The 22,823-nt window shown below is 41.6% G+C and overlaps 1 protein-coding gene across 4 annotated transcripts in view; it reads right to left on the bottom strand.

Moving 5' to 3' along the window:
• LOC119651335 (octopamine receptor beta-2R) overlaps window positions 1-22,823 on the bottom strand; it is a 410,560-nt gene that overhangs the window by 248,949 nt on the left and 138,788 nt on the right. For all 4 annotated transcript variants that reach the window (XM_038054883.1, XM_038054882.1, XM_038054881.1 and 1 more), the window contains exon 3: window positions 15,115-15,155. The gene's annotated coding sequence lies outside the window, so the exon portion shown is untranslated. The remainder of the gene's footprint in view (window positions 1-15,114; window positions 15,156-22,823) is intronic.

Raw genomic sequence — 22,823 nt, 5'->3', positions numbered from 1 at the left:
ATCCCATCGTTGTTGCCACTTGTCACACAACTCTCTCCTGATGGCTTTTCGGAAAGCCGCATTCACCTCGGCTGGATTTGTCTTCCGTTTTTCGTAGAGCCAGTGTGCCTCGCTCGCTAGAAGATTTATAGGGATCATTACTGCGATGACACACACTGCCTCCGTCGACGCCGTCCTAAATGCGCTGCACACCCTTAGCGCAATTGGCCGGTATGCCGAACCTATCTTCCTCCGGTTGACAGCGTGGTTCAACGCTCCTGCCCAGACAGGGGCCGCTTATAGCAGGATCGACCTCACCACTCCCGCGATGAGTAGCCTGCGACTATGCTTCGGCCCTCCCACGTTAGGCATCATCCTTCCAAGGGATGAGCTGGCATTTGCTGCCTTCTCTCGCGCATAATCCAAGTGTCCCTTGAAACTCAGCTTGGCATCGATCATCACCCCCAGATATTTGACAACCGATTTTGAGACGACCTCACGATTACCAACCCGGATGGTAACCATGTTGTTCTTCCTACGGTTGGTAATGAGGACCGCCTCCGTCTTTTCGTCTGCCAGGTCCAGCTTGGCCATTCGTAACCATGACTTGATGGTATGAATGGCTTCATTTGCATAAAGCTCCACGTCCTCGGGATGCTTTGCAATTGCAACTACCGCTAGGTCGTCCGCAAAACCAATCACCGTTGTCTCCTCCGGCACGCGAAAGCCAAGCACTCTGTCGTACATTATGTTCCACAGCAGCGGTCCCAATACAGAACCTTGAGGCACACCTGCTGTCACAATGTACTCCTTCGGCCCGTCGTCCGTCTCGTACCAGAGAAGTCTGTCCGAAAAGTAACTCTCGATGTGCCGAGCCAAGTAGCTAGGAACACCCAGTTTGGTCAAACCGCCCTTAGTCCAGCCCCAGTTGAGTTAAAAGCATTTTTGACGTCCAGCGTCACCAGAGCACAGCATTTGCCCATGGCCATCGCATTTCGAGCCAATTCCACGACCTTTGCTACTGCATCGACCGTAGAACGGGCTCGCCGAAACCCATATTGCCGCTCTGATAGACCGCCCGCAAGCTCGATGAACGGGAGCAGCCTGTTGTATATCACCCTCTCCAACATCTTCCCCATGGTGTCTAAGAGACAAATAGGGCGATATGAAGAGGGCACGCCGGGTGGTTTTCGAGGCTTCGGTAGCAACACCAGCTTCTGCCTCTTCCACTGGGCGGGAAACACTCCTTCCGCCATGCACGATTCGAATGTGTTTGCGAACCACCTTGGTCTGGCCTTTACCGCCACCTTCAGAGCCCTGTTCGGAATTCCGTCCAATCCCGGAGCCTTGCTGTCCCCAATACGTCTGCAGATTTCCCAAAGTTCCTCTTCGGTAACATTAGGGATCGAGAAGACGTCCTGCTGAGCTGCCAGTTGGGGTTCTCTTTCGTCCTGCTCCTGCTGCGGGAAAAGAGTTGTAATATTTGCAACAAGAGGCGTGAGCATGTCACTTGAGGTGATTTTTGCCCGCGGATCTTCTTCATTACAACTTGGTAGGCTGTACCCCACGGATTCGTATTAGCCTCCATGCAGAGCTTCTGGTAGCATTCCCGCTTGCTTCTCCGAATGGCCTTCTTAAGGTTGCTTCGCAGATCCCTGTTTTCCTCCTCACGCTCCTGGTGCTCCGGCCTTCCTCTTGTCCTGTGGGAAAGTCTCCTCGCTCGGAGACAAGAAGATCTCAAGGCAGCGATCTCCGTGTTCCACCAGTAGTTTGGCCTCTTACCGTGGTGCAAACGTCGTCGTGGCATCATAGCGTCGCATGCTTGGGTTACACGCTGAGACAGCTGTGTGACCCTTTCCACCGCTGTTCCATCCGGATCATGGGCTCCCTCCAATGCGGCCAGGAATGTCTCCTCGTCGAAAGCTCCGATAGACCAGCCAACCGCCTTAGCCTTTCCACCTCCAGAGCGTCGTTAACTGCTTCCCCGGTTCCCAATGCGGAGGAAGATAGCCTGGTGGTCACTGTGGGTGTAGTGCTCACTCACTTGCCAAGTCATCTCCCTCCCCAGTGAAGTGGTAACAAATGTCAGGTCAACGATCGAACCCGACCCTCTTCCTCGAAAGGTGGGCACGCATCCAACGTTGGCCAGCACGATGTCAAACTAACTTCCTGAATGGCCTTCCTGAATGGCCTGTCTTCCGCACGCCCAGATTGCGGCGCTGCCAGACGCATCCACCGCTCAAGTCGCACCGCCGTGGTTTCTGTACGGCTCGCAGATAACCGCGACATCGACATTCGACTCTCGAATGGTTTACGAGAGCAGGGCCTGAACTGCCTCACAGTGATTGAGATTGATTTGTATCAATCTCATTTACCTGTGCGGTTCAGCTCCCTCCTATATACCGGACATCTACTGCTTCCCGCAACATGCCGGTCGTCCACGCCCTCTTTCCCACTACATAACATACACCGTGGATCTCCGGTGCAATTTTTGATGAGGTGGCCCTCTTCCCCACACTTCTTGCAACTAACTCCTCGACTTATCATGCTGGCTAGTGCATGCCGCCGCAAAATGGCCGAAATCGAGGCATCTGAAGCATCTCTTTAGAGATATTTGCTCCCTGAGCCTGCACACGACCCAACCTACTCTTACCTTGCCCGCGGCAATTAACTTAATAGCTGATTCCGCCGGCAAACTAATAATAGCGGTCTGTGTGCCGCTATATGCCTTCTTCATCCTTTTTATGGCACTCTGGTCTATATCGCTTAGGTTGAATTGTTGCTTTAGCGCAGCACAGATGTCCTCCCGTGAGGTGACCTCATCTAGGTCCTTGCATTCAACCACTATCTCCTGTTTCCGAGCTCTTACCTCAGCTTCCTCTCCTAGTACACCTAGTAGTATACCTCCTTGAAAAGAGCGTGAGCCCATATCTCTGCGCCGAAAAGCAGAACAGACTGCGCTGTATTAAACAAAAGATCTCGCAGGCTAGACTTAGGACCGCCCACGTTTGCCAGCCTTGTCCGCCGCTGCTTTAATTTCTTCGAAAAAGCTCATCTGTGAGTCAAACGTCAATCCAAGATACTTAACCGTTTGGATTCGATTATCGACTGCTTGATTGATATGGAACACAAAATCGGGATTCTCTTTTTAGTCAGGATGATCTGCTGTTTCCATTAGTACGGAAATCCTCTCAATGATAGTTAAGATTCTAAGCAAGAGCACACGTTCTGACTGTGACAATTGGAGAGTTTTCATGGATTTCGAAAAAGCTTTCGATAACGTTAACAAGGAGTGTATCCATTCCAAAAAAACTAATAACGAATAAAACTTATAACTAACCGAGAGGCAACTAGATTTGGGCAGAAGGCACAAAACCAAACCCGTGCTCTTCGTGTCTGCCTTAATCGGGAGAACATCGGAGGGGTTGGTCAATTAGTATAATTTCTTAAAACTATACTTATAATGAATATGTTAATAAATAATCATTAACTTTATTTAAACATATATTGATATGGAGAGTATTTAAAGACCTAGATGCTATGTGCATGGACTACCATATTTTCAAATATTTGAATTGGGTAGTTCCGTGAAGTAACTGACCCGTTTCGACCCGACACACAGAGAAACAGTATACCAATTTTGATAAGGTTTTGTTTTACACAGAACCTTCCATTGGATATCCCACTTGCATATATGGGAGCCCCCTCCCCCCTAAAAACTCAATGTAGATGTTATCGATGTTATCCACTACATGTGAGAGAATAGACTCTCCGTTTCAGAAAATGACTACATGTTTTTTTACGCCGAAATAGTAGTTTCACCTGTCAAATTACCATATCCGTTAGAAAAACCAATTCGGAACGCTCATTTGTTAATAATTATAATGGTTTAAAATTGAATTCTGACAAGGTGGAAAAGATGATGCGCTGATGTCATCGAGTGAGTAATTTGAATCTTATCTACAGGAAAGCATCCAGTTTAGTGTTTGTTACTTGAAAGTGGAAAATTGATAAGTGAATGGACAATTCTTTAAGTTACTTTAAGTTTTGGCAGGAATGGTAACAAGCTATATAGTAAATTCTGACATTTTTACCTGAACGGTGGTCAAACGTACGTTTCTGAAGAATTCACAGGCCGCAAAAAATAGATTTTCACTGAGCGGGATTTGAACCTTAAGCCGGTTAAATGATGGTATCTCTTCTCTTGTGACTCGATTTGAATTGGAATAATAGTGACATAAAATTCTAACGCAATCGCATATTATCAATTAAGATTGGAGTTAAAGTTTAAAAAATGTTAACTCTCTCTCTCTAAGGTTTCCAGTTCGAGTCATAACAAAACAGCTAAGCAAACATTAAATTAATTTTAGATACATTTTATTCGTCATGAAAATTTAAAAGGATGTGGGGATAATCTGAGGCATAGATTCATATTTAAGTACGGAAAATTTTGTTTAAATTTATCCAATGCGTTCTATGAAAAGGACGTTTCTTAATCCAAGTCGGTTTCGCATAAGATTATGCAGCCTATATTGTTCTATTAAAACTAGTGGACCGTGGCTAAAGTACGTGTCTAACTCGACAATACCCCATAAGTCTTGCTGTTACGTTCTTTACCACACACTTATATTCTCGTTTATATGTGTCTAGCCCCCTGAGCCAGAAAAGTCACTTTTACATTACATATCTCAAACCTTTCTGATAAATGCACCATTGTTTGATGTTTTCAAATTAAACACATTACGCAGAAAACTAGATAACTACATAGTTAAAACCAAATATGGTTACAAAAGGATATTTTTTCATTCCTTTTTATAAAGTAAATCAAGTCGAAATAGCGGGAGCTAGCCGCTTCAGGTATGAAAGGTTTTGCTGTCTATTACTAAAAATTATAGTAACGTACTATTATTAATTTTATTTGAACAGGTATCGGTATGGAACGTATTTCGGAGTCTAGGCACCATATAGTGGCAACTCCTTGATTTTTTTCAGATTTTTCGGTTGGGTAGTTTCTGAGAATGGGTTCTTTAAAAAAACGATCACTGTCAACCCCCCGCAATCCCCACTTTTCAAACAAACGTCAAAATTATGACTGCCTTCTAAAAGTACTAACCGAGACCTTTAATTTGATACCCCCACACTATGTTTGACGAAAAAAAAATTTACACGCCCCTTTCATATGTATGCCGCCTCACCTTAAATTTGGCGTAAAAAGATGTAACTCACTATATCCGTGAGCGTTCACAGTTTCCACCTTTCTACCAAATTTGGTGTCAATCGCTAGAACCGTCTCCGAGAAAAATGCGTGTTTACACAAAAGGGTAAAAAAGAAAAGCGAAAGTGTCTTCAGGGTCCTTGCCGTTCATATAAGTTCACTTCATATATATGATGATGACATCATACACGTCTTAGAGTGCAATAAATTTACATAGAATAACTTTGTTAATAATAGTTGGATTATCACCTATATTACCGCCTAAATTTGCAAAATAGGTTAACATGCTATTGTTAACTTTATTTGTGGAGATATCGGAGATTTTGGGACCTAGATTTTTCAGTTAGTAAGTTCTGAGAACGAGACATGTTTCACTTTTTATAATAATAATAATAATCGTTGGCGCAACAATCCATATTGGATCAGGGCCTTGAAGTGTGTCATAGCACTTCATTCAAGACCGTAACGGTACACTAGGAGGCAATGTGGTCAGCATTGCGCTCGACCGAGATTATTACCCTGATTTGACTCAGGTACTCATTCACAGCTGAGTCGACTCGTATCCGACGTCAAATCACGATACAAATTGCACTGCCACCAGTGAGATTTGAACCGCGACCTTCCGTACGACAGCCACTTTTTGGTGCGCACATTTTGAACCCTCACTCCCCTATGCTTCGCGTAACGTCAGAAATAAAAGTACTGATCGAGCCCTTGTATTTGATACCGCACATGACTACATTCTGTGAAAAAAAATTTACACCCCCTTTCGCATGTGAAGGGACTCACAGACCGCATGTTGACAATTTCGTGACTATCGGTTTAGCAGTTTCCGACACTGAATCGATTTTAGTAAGGTTTTGTTTGAAACCAACCCTAAAGAAGTAAACTTTCTGATAATCCCCAATATAGCGTGTAAATGAAACGGCATCTTTCCAAATTCTGAAATGTAAGCTTAAGAATCTATAAAAATAGAATCTATATATGTAATATTAGTGAAATTCTGCCCGAAAACAAATCACGGAATGAACATCTTTAAAAGTTAATTCGATTTCCCGGTTCACTAATAATCTAACCACCGGTCAACAAAATAGTTCAGGCCATTAGAGCATCATAAACACTTGAAGCAATAGCATGAAAACAATAGAATCAAAGGAATAAAATATTTAATTACAAGCCAGTAAATTAGATTAATGATTTGTTATAGATCATAAAGATGGACGTTGCGTGTAATAGTTTAAACAAATGAAATTACATCAGAAAAGATCTTAATTTATAATTCGTTACGCCAATTATGTATATGGTACTGAAGATTGAGAGTTTAGGGGCAAGAGAGCGGTTAATTTAGTATTGGAGCAGAAGAGGTGAAGTTGGAATATTGCAAGATAATCCTCAGATTTGGAAGTTCAAATTAGAGTTTATCACGAATTATTATTACTCAAGGGACACGACGCCTAGTCATTCCATTTTCTTTTTTACCAATTTAGAATTCCAACCCCAATGGCTCACAATTTGCGGATTCAAGTCTCATTATTACGATATTTAGCTTTATTTCACCACTTACGCAGTAATGTTCATTCCTTTTCGGAAGTCCTGTAATAATTTTGCGTATTGAGAGAGTCAGATATTTGAACTGTAATGGATGAAGAGTTCAAGAATGGGGAGATACTCGATTTTTATAATTAAAAAGGAAATCACGTACTAAAGCATGCACCAGGTGGCATTGAATGTTGGTAAAGCTGTCGGGTTATTTCCAGAAACATGTTCCAAGAGGTCGATCAGTATGTAACCCTAAACGTGCAATTCATCACATATTGTAAGGATTGGAATTTGAAATGTTTGCGAACGGATGAGTATGACTTTTAGGGTGAAAGTGTCTCTTTGGGAATTATGAGTATTCCCCTATCATATAAGCGAATGATTGCTTGTGTGAATGGATTGGTAGGTCCAGAATCAGTGCAGGATTATCTGACCGTCACCAGAAAATTTTTAAGGTTTTGTTTGCAAAACAAAACCTTATTAAAATCGGTTCAATGTCTGTCTGTCTGTCCGCCTGTCTGTGTGTTTGCCTGTCCGTCTGTCTGTCTGTCTGTCACAGGCACTTTTCTCAGAAACGGCTATACCGATTGACATATTTAGTGAGAAGGTGGGAACTGTGGACCCCAGATATGCAGTGAGTGATATCCTTCTACGTTGAGATTTAGGGGGGTCCCCATATATGTAAAAGGGGGTATAAACATTTTTTTCACCGGATATAGTCATGTGGAGTATCAAATGAAAGGTCTCGATTAGTCCTTTTCGAAACCAGTCTAAGTTTTGAGATTTATTAGAAAGGCCGGGAGTGGGAGGGGTCGAAATTGATGATTTCTTTAACGGACCCATTCTCAGAAACTACCCAACCGAAAAATCCGAAAAGATAATAATGGTATTTTACCATATTTTTGGGAAATTGAGTAAAACCCTTCTTAAGTACATCCCAGAGTTATAAAAGGTAGTAGGTAGTAGTATAAAATATAATATGAAGCATATTATCCCCAAGGTTGATCAAAATCACACTATTAGTAACAAAGTTACAGTAGCTCAAAGTGGACTTTTCCGTGTAAATTTACTGCAACTGAATATCAATATCACACTAAAGTAGGTAGTCAGACATGCTAAATGCATATACATAACGGGCTAGGTACAAATGGGATATACTCACGGAAGAAGCAAACAAAACCCTTTATACCTGAAGCGCCCAGCTTGCGGTTTCCTGACTTGTTTAAGATGGATTGATGTTTATCTTTAAAAGGCATTAATTCGTCAATAACCACATTAGAGGTTTACGAGAGTAAAAGCGCAGTTCTTTCAACCACTCAATAGGCAGGACGGCTAGGCAAAGACAGCTTGTCTTATTTATTTATTTATTATTTTTGTTGAATAATAAGTTGCTATTTATTTCAATATTTCTTCTCGTTTCACTTCCATCAAAATTTCCCACAGATATTGGATATTCAGCCGGGATCTCAGGGACGGGCGTCCTATAGCAAAAATATCATGAAGGGAAAGTGATTAGTGACAATCGTCGTATGAAGAAGGAGAGATGCAGATAAGAAACTAGGCATGGATGCGTTTCACCTGTGACAAACAAAGAACTCCTAAAAGTACTGAAGGAACGTAACCTGAAAACAGATTCCAAGAAAGATTAACTAAAATGACATATCCAAATAGGACTACTAACATTGAGGAATCGAATGCTGGTGGTGATGGCACAGTAGATCGCGACAATCCTGACAATCATGATGGGCTGACACAGAAGAAAGAGGGATTCAAGGAACCGGTTGTAAAAGGGGACTAACAATCTCGCACCTTGCAAATTTTAAAACTGTTGCAAAAGTGAACAGTGCCCCAGATGGCAATTGACTTTATGGTTACGCCCTTTGGGGCTGAGTTTGCACCCCGAAAGAGAAAAGCGCCCCTCTGGAGAGTACTTGTCTCATCCTGGCGGTACTGTGCTTTTATACTCTCACTGCCAAGTGATAGTAGACACGAATTTGATGTCGGTCTGGTAATGACTAAAGCAAGGCGCGTTCTCTTGACATATGGGTCAGTTTCTGACTGGAGGATTCCGGCTCAGCTTAAGGATCTGATATAGGCTGTCGCCAAGATCCCGCTGTTTTCGGAAAGGGAAAAAATTTCTTTCTGTGCAAACGACACAAACTTTAAAAACTTAATGAAGGCTGCGTAGTCATTAAAAGCGTCTTCGCTTTTGACACGTATGAAACTGTCGGCCAAGTCGCAAAAGGACTTTACAAGATCTGATTGAGACTTCTGTTGATTGATACGAACGGAGAGAGTGCCGCACGCTAGAGCTTCATTGCAGTCGAAAGTACGAGAAGCGCACCGTCGTGCGCTCTGTGCAAAAGGAATCCATTTCGTTACTGTGGCAAGTACCAACGATTATGCGGCGTGCACGCATCTTGCAGGTGGTCTTAAAACTTCCGATGGTCCATGTCGTCCATGCGCTCAAAGGAATCTTTTGGTGTAGTTCCGGTAGTCTCTGCATGTGTTGCTTCCACTTATTCGTAAAGAGGGAAGTTTTTGATGGGAAAGCGGAAATGGCAGTGGATGGGTCATATATTAAGGAACGGTGACAACTCTATTGCACATTTGCAATGGAATTAACTAGCTCAGATTGGCCGACGAGAGCTCAGGACGGCCGACAAGTGATCAGGATAGTCGACTAGAGCTCAGGATGACCGACGACCACTTCGTAAAATGGCAACGATATCATCTAGACTGGCTTGTTAAAGCGAAAGACGTCGACTGAGGGCTATGCAGAATATCTAGCGAGTCGTACAAAATGAAGCAGAAGATTTCGTAGTGCATAATGATTTCCTGTAAAGTAGTGTCGAAAACATTGCAAGGTCGAAGTGTACTTCGATCCAGCAAACCGGACCAAGCACAAGTCTTTGGACCAAGCACAATTGAAACGATGATTTGGAAGGAGGGTTATTGAATCGAAAATATAGAAAACCTGCTACATACAATTGAAAATGACTCTCGGTTCAGTGCCTTATCTAAGAAGAGTTGCCGGCACATCTTTTTAATAGTTGACTAGTTTCAATCGGGCTCCGATACCTCCCATAACAGGCTTTAGTAGCACAGATATATTAGGAGACTGCGTGAGGGAGGACACAACGGAACAGCTAAGGATCACATTCCTTGAATTGCTAGGCTGGAAGAAAGCAGAAGTATCGATATGTGATGAATACAAAGCGGACAATAGGTCAAAGACTAAGCTAAGCATGTCGGAGAAGGAGGACAACACTCCCACATTGGAAAAGATCTCCAAGCAGTAATAAAGCCAATGTCCAAAAGTAAAATAGCCACGGAAAACATTCACCATTCAAAAGCTGCACCTGCAGTAATTGCAAGGCCAATTTCCTACAACATCGAAATGTTGCTGCCTCAAGAACTTTCGGCACATCAAGAGCAGGTTCATCATTGCAAAAAATCAAGAGCTTGCACAAGTTAGAATATAAATGTCTTTCCGAGCTCCTGAGTGGTGTCCTAGCAGTTGCCTGTCATTCATTGGAAGCCGAGGGATAACTCGAGACGCAGTCGTCCTGTCGGGCTACTTCCTGGGAGATGACATCCCGGAGCTAGTCGGTAGACTAACGAAGTATTGGGAGACGAAGGCGCAATCACTTCAGCTCGACGGGGATGTCAACGGACGTAATGGAAACTTGGGAAGCGCAACATCAATTGAAGAGGGTAGTAGGGTGTGTCCTTACCAATAACCTTCATTGGGAACAGTAAAAGGTGCAAGATATCGCCTTAGGGAACACTCTTATGCATGGGCTGGTCAAAAACTGAAAGGTGGCGATGAACGGATTATAAAATAGTAAAGAGTCAACTCTGAAGTAGAAAAATAGTAAGAAACCTCAAGAGAACAGATTTGGACTCCTATATAAAGCATTTGAACAATAACGCGACTTGTCTAGAGGTGGACAAAGCTATCAGGAGCAAACAGAAATTGAAAAGTGGCAGATGATTTCAACAGTTAACATAGTAGTTTCAGATAATCACGTCATCAAGGGATGCACCCAACTAGATCAGAAAGCGGGCCAAAATGAGAACAGAGGTCCCACAACTCTTCAAACCGGCGGAAAAAAGAGATCTATATTTCGAAAACGACAGAAAAGATCCTGCATGATTTATACGAATCACAATGGAGTAAACGAACGTAAGTTAGCGATGTTTAACGTCAGGTCTCAAGCATTTTCCGTGGGTGGCACTGAGTCTTTGGTGAGTGAGTGGGTGTATGGCCGTACAAGGCTATCTTTTTGGGAATTTGCATAATTCTTCATCATTAAATGATGCAAGTATGCTGTTTATCATATTCACTTCATTTATTAGTTTTTTTAGAATGGCAAACGGTTATTGGAAACCCTTAACCAATTCTTCCTTGCTTCAGTTCCATTTAAATATCCCAACAATATTTTAAAGCTGTCTAAATTCTACCTAGTTTAAATACGAAAATACTATGCCAGCAGAGCGTGAAATGAAAATATAAATTTACGTATGGTCATATTCTGAAAATAAGAAAATAGAGACGCCGGGAAGCCTCCATTCTACCTCCATAACCAACAATACGCAAGATATTGCAATTAAGCGAAATTCCTGAGCGAACAATATTAATCTGAATAACATAACCCTTCATGCAAAGCATCTTGATGATTGCATCTTTCACATCCCAATTGCCGTAAATAAATCATTTAACAAAAGCTATTGCAAAATTCATTAAGTGTGTGTTAGCATACTTGTCTACTGAATCACTCTTCATTCCCTCGAATGAGATACGATAATATGCCAGTTTCACAATGGTTGACGTTCCTGCAACAATTCATCTCATTTCAATGTTGATTACTCCGAATAAACTAACAAATGTGGTTTTGATTTGTTTATAATGGCCAGTAAATATCCCGTGATGATTATTTATATAATTGGTGGTGTGAATGATATGCGATAGCTCCAGGAGAAAAGATACTTCTTAGCATTAATTTTAACTTCAATTTCGATAAAGTTTCGCGATCAGACAAATGTTTTGATTATTTTATCTGGAAATAAGTAATTCGATCGTTTGAATGTTTATATCGGGCATTTCTCAGCCTTAGGAGATATGAGCTTTTCTTTCTTCAAGCACTATGAATTTGCAACTGTTTACTCGATGCATTGACGCAGAGTTTTCGTACCAGAATAGTAAATATAGCGTTCGAATCAATCAATTCGGATGACGTGTGGGAATAATTAGAAATTTAAGTAGGAAAAGTTCTCCACAAAATACGTAAAGGAAAACAGTGAACTATGAGATCACTTCAGGCAGGTGTAGTATATCTAGATCATTAGAATGGATAGTGAAAGATATCTGAAGTATTGATATATAGGCCACGGTTTCGATCCCTTTGATAGATGAGTCTAAAACTGCACAATCAATTATAAAATGGAAATCCAGAAATGCAGTTTCTAGAAATATTGAAATTCAATGTGTGGTATGGACGAAGTATGTAAATTAGTCCCGGCAAAACAAATACGTATCTGTACGTTAGATATTGGCAACCTTACTGGAAAGACCCAGGCACTCACAAGAGCCCTTCGCAGAAGGCGCATTGATACTGGCGTTCTACAAGAAACCCGACCGTCTGGTGTCAAAAGTTACGACATAGAACGTGGACGCGGTAAAAAGGACAGTCAGTAAACCGATTTTAATAACGTTTTGTGTAAAACAAAAAATTTCCTTGTACTGTGGATGCCTTTAATGAGACGAATGAATTCACATGCTGCACCCAGAAAAACATGTTCATATTTCGTGCGTTTCTGTGAGTTTGATTGGAATCCGCGAAATGAATGCAATCGATTTTGGACGCACTTCATTCTTTTTTTTTTCATTAAATCTAATGTTTGTATTTTTTGATTAATTCAATCAGAAACTTAAATTAACAAATGTTGTCAGGAAGCCTTCTTCTCTCGACGAATGGTAACAAACTGTCAAAAAATAATAAGATAATGAAATAATGAACGTTAGATTACAGCGCTCAGTGGTTAGAGCACTAGGCTACCGTACGAAAGGTCGGGGTTCAAATCCAACTGGTGAAAGTTGAAGTCCCGCGGCTAGCCCGTAGTAATTTGTAAGACGGTTTCCTGCTATTTTCTTTATGGCTGGAGAGGTGTTTAGTTGGTAGTTCGGCAGCCTTCCGTTACGGGAGTCCAACACTTTGAGCCTAAACGCATTCACCTATACATATCTACAAAAAGAAATTATCATGATGTGGCACTAAATACCAGACGACAGACCACGAGACGGAGGTATTGTTCGCAGTACATACCAGATGAGTGTGTGTGGCATGTGAGTAAAGATCTTTTCTAGACCTAGAGAACCGGTGTCATGTAGAATTTAAAAGGCGAATTCCGGCTCAGGATAAGAGAGAGTGCTTTTCACGGTGTCCCTCCATGAGCAACTACGCAGCATGACTTTTGGTACTAGTGTGCTCCAACTGCAGTGTGTAGTATCCCATCCACTAACGGAAATCCTACGATACATAAACGAATCCGGGATGTAACGTTTGACGGGAGAATCGAGTACAATGGGCGAGTGGAATCTGAGGACCCAAAGGCTTTGCCTCTTCCCTACTTCATACACACGCAGTCCTTCAGTCTTATTTCTATAGAATTTGTATAATTGTTGATATTTTCGAGAATGCATGCTGGTTTATGCTTCCCCGTTACATTCTCAACTATTGTAAAAGAGACTGCTGTTTCTTGGACATTAGTGTTGTTGTATCAATACTCCTACACCTTCGCCCTGACATTGATTTCTTGCGCTTTTAGAGGTTATGTCTAAATGGACGATGTAAATGCTTTACTTTTCGACGGGACTGCTTAATACTCAAGAGAATTGCAAGAAATCCACTCTTGGACGAAAAATTGTAAGAGCTAATAAATATTTGACTCTGACATCTAGATCTTGATGGCCATCCTTTATTGGGGCTAGTTGGTGCGGGCCGAAATAATATATAATAATAATTGCCCGATCTATCGTGAAACTGTTACTTTTTTATCAAGATCTGGAACTTTCTCATAACTCTGTTTTATTACGTATGATAAAAAATATAGATACAACCCTTAAAAACTTAGAATAGGAATACCATGTATGAGCTAGCCATTCAGTGGGGAGACGAAAAATCTTTCAAAAAGTGTAGTGCTACAGAACGTAACATTGCAATAGATTTGGAATAAAACTTGTGTGTGTATAAGGTGGGGAAACCTCTGAGGAAGAATAAGACTTAGTATTTGAGAGGTTGACCTATTTCACGGAGAATATTTCATATTTGTTTTCTCTCCGCTTTATTATGTAGTATCTAACACCATCATAAGTGTTTTTATTAAAAGAAAGCCTTAAGTTTTTGTTAACTCTGTTTTATGATGCTTTATACACCTTCCCGCCTAGAGGAAGTGAAAATGGTGGTCAGTGGCACGAATGATTGGGAAGAGGGAGGAGCAGGTACGGACACACACTTTCAGCAAAAGTGGCAAGTATACAACCATAAAAATAGAAAATCTGCTGCTGGGTAATCCGCGGTATAGCAAAAGTCTGATTCTTGTTTCGTCGTTTCAACTTAAAGCTGATATAATAAAAACGTCCAAAACATAACATGCTATATTGAAAAGGACTTCCTGTTTATCAATTTTTTTTTATAGGGTGAAGACTATTCTATTCACCCTCAACAATTTTTTCGCAATCAGAATTTTCAGCAAATATAAAGGAACATGTCATGTGCTTGAAGTACAGCAACTTCATGAGATGAAGCAGTGTAACTTGAGCTAGAACAATAAATTCCAACAATTTAAACAATGAAATAGCATATAATCGGTTCAAACTCAAGCCTCGAAGCTATTTCCTATATCCCTGATTTCTGCCGATCGGATGTCGTTGAATCTCGGGAAATTTTATCTTCCAGGCCGTTATTGCTGCGTGGATCCCTGTCGTTCAGATAAAGGAGCCGGGTATAAAGTTTTGCTACCTTCTCCTTTTAACGTACATTACAGAGGGTATTGAAACCATTCATATGACTTGATTTCGTTTCGGCCCCATAATCAATAAAACTTGCAATGTCAGCAGGAATTTGTCAGTTTTTATTGCTGTCCTGTGAAATTTTTCGGGAAAACATCCTTTATGAGTTTTATTACTTCAGGCGGTTAGTGACCCGTAATAAGTAGTCATCAATATCAAAGAGAAGTATCTGTCTCCCAACACGTGTTCATGATTTCCGGAAAGCATTTTCCGCGGTTGCAAGTTTAATACAAATTACAAACTTCAAAAAGGCTCTGGGATTGTACATGTGTTTATAGAAAGCTGCACTATAATAAAAATAACTCACCTTTTCTGTTCCTAATTATCCGGAAAATCTTTCAGGATATCCTGGAAATAAAATATGAAATCCAAATAAGAATCGGTCCAAAATAAACTAATGCTCTTCCAATAAAGAAGAGAATATAAAAAGATATTTATTTCAATTAACTATACATCTATCTTATTAAAGATTAATAGAAGTAAAGGCAGTGGGAATTAATATCAAGGGAATACTGTCTAATCAATTAAAGATACTCGATTCGTCCGAAAATTCTTTTCTTTATTATGCATTGCACATATCCAATTAGAAGAAAATTTAGGGTAATATAATTCTAGAAAACTGGATACGCTGTCTGTTTAAAGCCATATTCGAAATCATTACACTATTAGCACTTTATTAGGAATAGAATGCAACAATGTTCATTACAAAATAAAGAAAGTCTCCATTCTATATTTCGTCTTCTGAAATTCATTAAACTGTTTTTTTTTATTCCAAGGAACCCTACGTCCGTTATTCGATATGCTACGTAACAGGAATAGATTATTTCAAGCAAGTGGATTAACAAGTTAACACTGGGTACCAGTTGCAGCTCAGAAACCGGAAGCTTGCTACTACGACACTAGGCATGAAATAATAATCGTTGGAGCGACAATCCATCTGCATCAGGGCCTTGAAGTGTATTAAAGTACTTCATTTAAGAAGGTAACCGTACACTACAAGATTACAGTACCCTGTAGGAGGGAATTTGGTCAGCATTTCGCCCGTCCGTGATCTTTACCCTGATTTGACTCAGGTAATCATTAGCAAGAAAGGCTACGAACTTTTAGTCGCGCTTGAAAGAAGAATCCTCATCCTCTACTAGATGGACGAATGCGCAGCCTATATAACAGATCAGTTTATGAACAGTATCACAAGCACTTTCGATGGTCAATAGGTAATATGGATCCCAGGGCGAAAACCTGAATTCGGACTTCGATAACCATCTCGTTGGCATCATGTTCCGAGCTTGAACAACAACACTACCTCCAATCCCCTCTGACAATTAAACGAGAATGAACACTAAACCCCTCCATCACAAAATCATCATTTATGAAGCACGAAGTTCTGTAAACGAAGCATCGAAAAATGATATTTCCAACTATCAACGGAACGATATCAACGGTACGTGTTAACTAAAACATGTTTGGCTTCAGGAACAAGTCGGAAGAGCTGATTCGCCAGTGAATTTGGGCTAGGAACCGAACGGAAGAATGTTCCATACCGAGTCATGCAATAATCAAAGAATGCAAGCACACGTAAAGGTTTATCACGAACTCCGCTGAGAGCAGACGCGGCTTCAAAGATAGAAAAAGGAAGGCTGGGGCAACGTCTGTGAATTCGAGAAGTACAAGGAAAACCACTCCAGATGCGGAAGCTTTACCAACAAGTCAGCAGGATGCAGCCCCTCACCTTACTTAGATATATCCCATACAAATAAAGGGGGGTTTAGAGCAGTACAGCAATTATCACGTTCCTGAGTCCCATCTATAAGAAGCGCTATCTTCCTACGCCGAATAGCCCCATACATTCAAAACAGCATAGACCCATATCAAAAAGGCTTCACTCCAGGCTAAAGACTAATCCCTGATGCTGATGTAAGAGAGTTACAATCCGACACCCAACCTATGCTAACAATATCGACATTATTGGAAGAACAACCTAATTTACCTGCATCCAAATCGAGCAGGTGGTGGTGATTTTGTGGAGCAAATCACTAAAGGTAAGACGACATACATGGAGACAGCGTCAGAACTGAAAACGAAAGAAACAACAACAGCAACTAGCACTGGTCAATTGAGAACAATATATGTCCGGATAGCTGAGTGGTCAGAGCACAAGCCTGTCGTATGGGAGGTCGCGGTTCAAATGTCAATGGTGGCAGTGCGATTTGTATCGTGATTTGACGTCGCATACTAGTCAACTCAGCTGTGAATTAGTACCTGAATCAAACCAGATCTCACCAACGGCGCAACAACCGGTAACCGGTCTAGGCCTGCCTTAGTAAGGAACTCCAAACATCCCGGATCACTTCCTCCAGAGGCAGATTAAAGAGTACGCATGATAGGGCGGCACATTGGTCAGGCTCAGCCTAGTCAGTCTTATTAATTTCGTCTGTACACCGAATTCTCTCATGGCCGTGTACAGTTTTACACTGGCTATGCTATCACAGGCGATTTTAAAGTCGATGAAAAGATGGTGCAGCTGATGTCCATATTCCAAAACTTTTTCCATCGCTTGCCGTAGAGAGAAAATCTGATCTGTTACTGATTTGCCTGGAGTGAAGCCTCTCTGGTATGGGCCAATGATGTTCTGGGCATATGGGACTATCCACCTCAGCAACGTGATACCTCTATAATTGCTGTACTGTGTGATATCTCCTTTTATGTATCGGACAGATAATGCCTCGTTGCCAGCCGTCAGACATTGTTTCGCTATCCCACACCTTCAGCACAAGTTGATAAGCCACTTGGTGTAATTAGTCGCCTCCATATTTAACCAATTTCGCTGTAATTCCATCGACTCCTGGCGACTTATGGTTTTTAAGCCGATGAATTGCAGGGACTGTTTCTTCTTTACTTGGTGGTGGCAGTATTTGTCCGTCGTCTTCAGTTGGTGGGACCTCCATCTCCCCGATGTTCTGGTTGTTCAGTAGTCCATGAAAGTACTCAATTCATCGCTCCAATATGCCCATTCTTTCGGAAATCATCCAGTGCGGTTGCTCTCCGTACTTTTCGCGTTCACCGAAATGTTGGTTCTCCCAGGCTTCGTTTTTCCGTCTGTGAATTCGTTTCTCCACTCACCGGAGTTTGTGATAAGGCTTGTGGACCGCTTTCCGCGTGAACAAGGTATTTCCAACAACCGTTTCGTGTGACACTGCTAATTCAATAATCCGCAGTCCATTATCATTTCTATTTAGATGTAAGCTATGGGAACCAACGTATCATCTGAATACGAACACCGTCAATACTTGGCTGCTAAAATCCCCAAGTATGATTTTGATATCATATCTGGAGCAGGCTTCGAGTGTTCGTTCTACTGCCTCGCCGAAGGTATCGTTCTCCGACTCTTGCAGTCTCCTCAGGGGAGGAGTGAACGTTAATGAGGCGTATGTGTCTAAACTTGCCTCGCAAGCGCAGATTGCATAGCCGTTCGCTTATATTTTCAAAGCCGATAAAAGGAGATTTCTTTTTTTGACTAACTAAGAAACCTACTTCGAGCACATGGTTTATTGGATGGCCGCTATATATGGTGTAGCGACTTTTCTCCAGAAAACTGATCCCTGTCCAACGCATCTCCTGCAATGCTTTCACATCAGCCCTATATTGGGACAGGGTATCGGCTAGTTACTTGGCAGCTCCATCTCTGTGCAGGGAGCGAACGTTCCATCGTGGGTACCAATCCACGTTTCACCTTGGGACCTATACTACCCTTTGACCAGCAATATAATCTCGGGCAAGCGTAATACTGACCAAATTGCCTCCTATAGGATACTGTAATCCTGTAGTGCACCGTTACGGTCTTGAATAAAGTGTTATAACACACTTCAAGCCCCTGATTGAATTGGTGTGTTGCCCCAACTATTATTATTATTATTATTAAATGAGAATAATAAAGATGGGAGGAAACAACTTTGAACCCTTGCCTATTTTTTCCTATCAAGGGTCAAATCGGAAATCATAACCGATAACCATTATGGTGACGAAATCCGCACACCGTTGTTGACAGCTATAGAAGCCTATTGGAACTTACAAAAGCTATTGCGTCGGAAACGTCTCACCATAGGATCAAAGCTATTACCAGTCAATGTATTCCTCGGAGACTTGGGTTCTTAACAGGAAAAATTCAGAACTTTTGGTCGCGTTCAAGGGAGGAATCCACCGAAGAATTTTTGGCAACCTAAAAAAGGATGGACAATTTCGTTGAAATCTATGAGCAATGCCATTACCATCTAGTCGTGAATACAATTCGGTTTAATAGATTGCGGTGCGTATGGATGAAAATGATCCAGCCCGAAAGGCTTGGAAGGGCACTATTTATAGTAGAAAAAGAAGACATGGTAGATCCTACCTCAGATGAAGGGATGGTATAAGCCAGGACACCAGATAGTCTTTAGGGATAATGAACTCTTGGACCTCGGTATAAAATCGGGATGAGAGGAGTTCTTTCCTATTTCAGGACTAGACATTATACCGGTTGTTGTGCCGTTGATGGTGATGATCACAATCATTTGGCACTAGATAAAATCTGACTCAATGATCTGACGTAGAAGATGAAGATGATCGTAAATCAGCTGATATCTGTTCCCGCTTCCCTATTCAGTTGGCCTCCTACCAAAACCAAACCGTTTTACTGCAAGCTAAGGTGCGTAGCGTATGAAAGCTTTACATCGGAATAATTGTCTGGCAAATGTTTGATTCGTTGCCATTTTCCCAGATTTGTAAATAAATTGCTAGTACGATCCTGGCATTCACTACATTTTTGTTTTTCTACCTGCAGTTTTTCAGCCATAGACGATAAATCCATTATAGATACACATGTATGAAAAAACTGTCTGCTTTTTCCAGTATCAATTCCTTAGTGATCCCAGCAGTTATACCATCTGTTGATTAACATAAACTGAGGTTTCTTTCTATCAACATCTTGAAGAGACGCATTTTCCCCCCAAAAAATCGGTACCTATCAGTCTAGATGGGTGTATAGCGTGGACGTATTTCTGAAAGTGTTGTTGTGGAATTGCAAATTTACTGAAACGGCTGAAGGTAGAGAATAGCAGATGGCCCAACAAATATGTCGACTGGGTGATATACTTATACCAAAGGATGCATGCTCTCAGCCCAATCTCAATTGCTGATGGCGGACACGAGCATAGCGAAACGCCGCAAGAAGCGTCTGAAGGCCAGAAGACCAGACTATGAACAGCGACTTCTCGAGTGTAAACATGTACGTAAGTGGCTGTTACCATCTTATACACGGCGTAGGTGTGGAATACAGTATCAGAAAATCCAAGACAAGTTCGAATTGTATATCGGCTTGAGGTACACCGAACATCTGTGCCTACTAAAAAACACTGTATGAAGCCATGCTTAGTTACAGGGATGATCTCGGTCGAGTTTGTAAATAGAACTAGGCTTCAGAAACAAACAACGAAACAAAGTGGAGAATAGTCGGTCGAGGCTTATTGTAAACATAAGTATAGTAGTACCTGCAAGTTCGGTTTGGTTTAATAATCTAATTGTCTTAAGTGGCAAATAAGGGCCCCAAACACATTTTATTCACCCGCCCAAGGTTTGATAGATTAACGAGAAACTTCGAAAGAGAGAGTCCCGTTTAACAGTGGAAAAAGTCGGAAGTTAGATTATTGGTAGTTCCAATGGCGAAGCAAATGCTCTAGCAGTTATAAGGAGCAGAAGATAAACAACGACAAAGAATATTGATGCAAAAAATATCGCACCGGGAAGCAACAACTAATATATCTAGCAACAACAATAAACAGCTCAACATCCCTACACTGTAAGCCCACTTCAATAAGTTTTACTTTCATCGAGACCAAGACATCATATACAGCCAGTTCGCAATTACTTCTTGGATGTTGATCTTCAAATCTTGTAGGTTTCTTGGACGGTTCACATAAACACGGGATTTCAAAAAATCCCATAGAAAAAAATCACAAGGGGACAGATCGGGAGAGCGTGCCGGCCATTCCAAATCGCCTCTAATTGAGATAAGGCGCTCTGGAAAGTGTTCCCTCAAAACAGCCATCGATGCTCTTGAAGTGTGTGCTGTTGCACCGTCTTGTTGGAAACAAATGTCCCCCAAAATCCAAATTTTCTAGTCGTGCGAAAAAAAAATTCTGTAGCATACCGGTCCGAATTCACTGTCACTGTAACCTCATTTTCCTCAAAAAACCAGGGACCAATAATTCCAGCTGAGGAAATTGCAAACCACACTGTGACTTTGGGTGAATGCAAAGGCTTTTGATGCAATTCTCGAGGGTTCGTGTCAGCCCAGTAGCACATGTTTTGTTTGTTAACCGACCCACACAAATGAAAATGGGCTTAATCGCTAAAAAACAATAGCACCCTCGGGAACGACATCAAGAAGAAGCTCACACGCGTTCATCCGAGAATTGAAGTCACGTTCTGAAAGTGCCTGCATTATCGCCATCTTATAGGGATGAAAATGAAGATCATCACGAAGAATTCTTCTCACAGAACGATCGGATAGTCCAAGGGCAGATGCGTGTTTGCGCGCAGAACGCCGTGGCGATCGCAACATTGACGCTCTCCAGTTCTTCCTTTTGTCGCACTTGCAGTTTGTCTGAATGTAGTGACCCATGTAACAATTGATTTGCGGTCTGGGACGGGAGCCAACGGGGCTAAATTAAAACGATTCCGAAATGCACGCTGTGTTTCAATAACCAAACATTCGCTTGAAAAGTAAACCTCAACGGCAAAGGCACGCTCCTCACTATTCCAACGCATGATGGCCACTGAACCGTGTCGGGACAAAACTTTACAGTATCCCCTCTTGAACGAGACCACTAGCGCTCCGCTATGACATCAACTAACTGAGTGGCGCGCATTTTAAAAAAGGAAGTTATGCTGCCGCACCCTGTATAAATGTAAATGGACCACTCAAACAAGGGTCGTTCAGCACACCGGTTGATTGTTAGCATCAGGGAGTGGCTGCAGAGGAAATATAGCTAAATCCATCCAGTCTCTTACTTGTACAGTTTTAAATAGACAGTTAGCTAGTCCAAACTATGACAGAGTTCCGTAGGATCCAGTCCATGTATTCTTGCAATGCCCGAAATTCATGAAAGAAACTCCAGGTGCAATTTTGACCAGAGGACGCATGGGAGTAGAATCGGAATGTAACCAACTTCATGGTTGTATTGATCCAGGGTAAACTACGAAAAGCGGAAGGATTCAGAAAGGCGGGGTTACGATCGTCGAACACAGAAGAAAGGAGACCTGACTAAAGTCAACTGACTCAGCCCCATGATTTAATACTGGATCCACCACGGGGCAAAGAGGAGCGTAAGGGGTGATTTTAGTCAGTCAAATTTCCACACACTGGGTGTTCATGCCAGTGTTTTTAGAAAAAGCAGACTGACGAACAGACAAATGGAAAGTATACCACTTTTAATAGGGGGAAAAATATTGGATTGAACTTGATATGTAACCATATCGTCAACCAACCTTGACATCAGTACAAAATTCGTTCATCGAATTGCTTGCTCTTCTCGTAGTCAAGTGAAAGTGGCTAGTTGCATGAAGTTGTGGGTTTTCTAACTCAATTTACGAGATCATACAAGTTTGAATTAAAAATTTGATATTTAGTCAACGCATTCTGAAGCCGATTCTTCTCAATTCAATTTCCAGCAAGTCGGGAAATCGAAAAATGAATGCTCCAGGTATAAAGAGTTTTGTATTTCTATATGTGAGGAAATTTGAGTGCGTGGCAGTTGCACTTGCATGATAATTTGAAATTCATTTGGGTACCGTCAGTCATTTACACAAATAACTCTACCGATTATAGTTAATTACATATTCTTCACACTAAGAGTTCAACATTATTGGCAAATGTGGAAAAGTTCTCCTAAAACTGATACAAAAAAAGGCTCACCTAATAGCCGCAAAGGGCAAAACTGCTGGGAAAAAGTAGCTTCTTCACGTATGGGATTTTAATATTTC

The sequence above is a fragment of the Hermetia illucens genome, chromosome 3 (assembly GCF_905115235.1).
Source record: "Hermetia illucens chromosome 3, iHerIll2.2.curated.20191125, whole genome shotgun sequence".
NCBI classification, from domain to species: Eukaryota; Metazoa; Arthropoda; class Insecta; order Diptera; family Stratiomyidae; genus Hermetia; species Hermetia illucens.
This window is presented reverse-complemented; position numbering and strand designations above follow the sequence as displayed.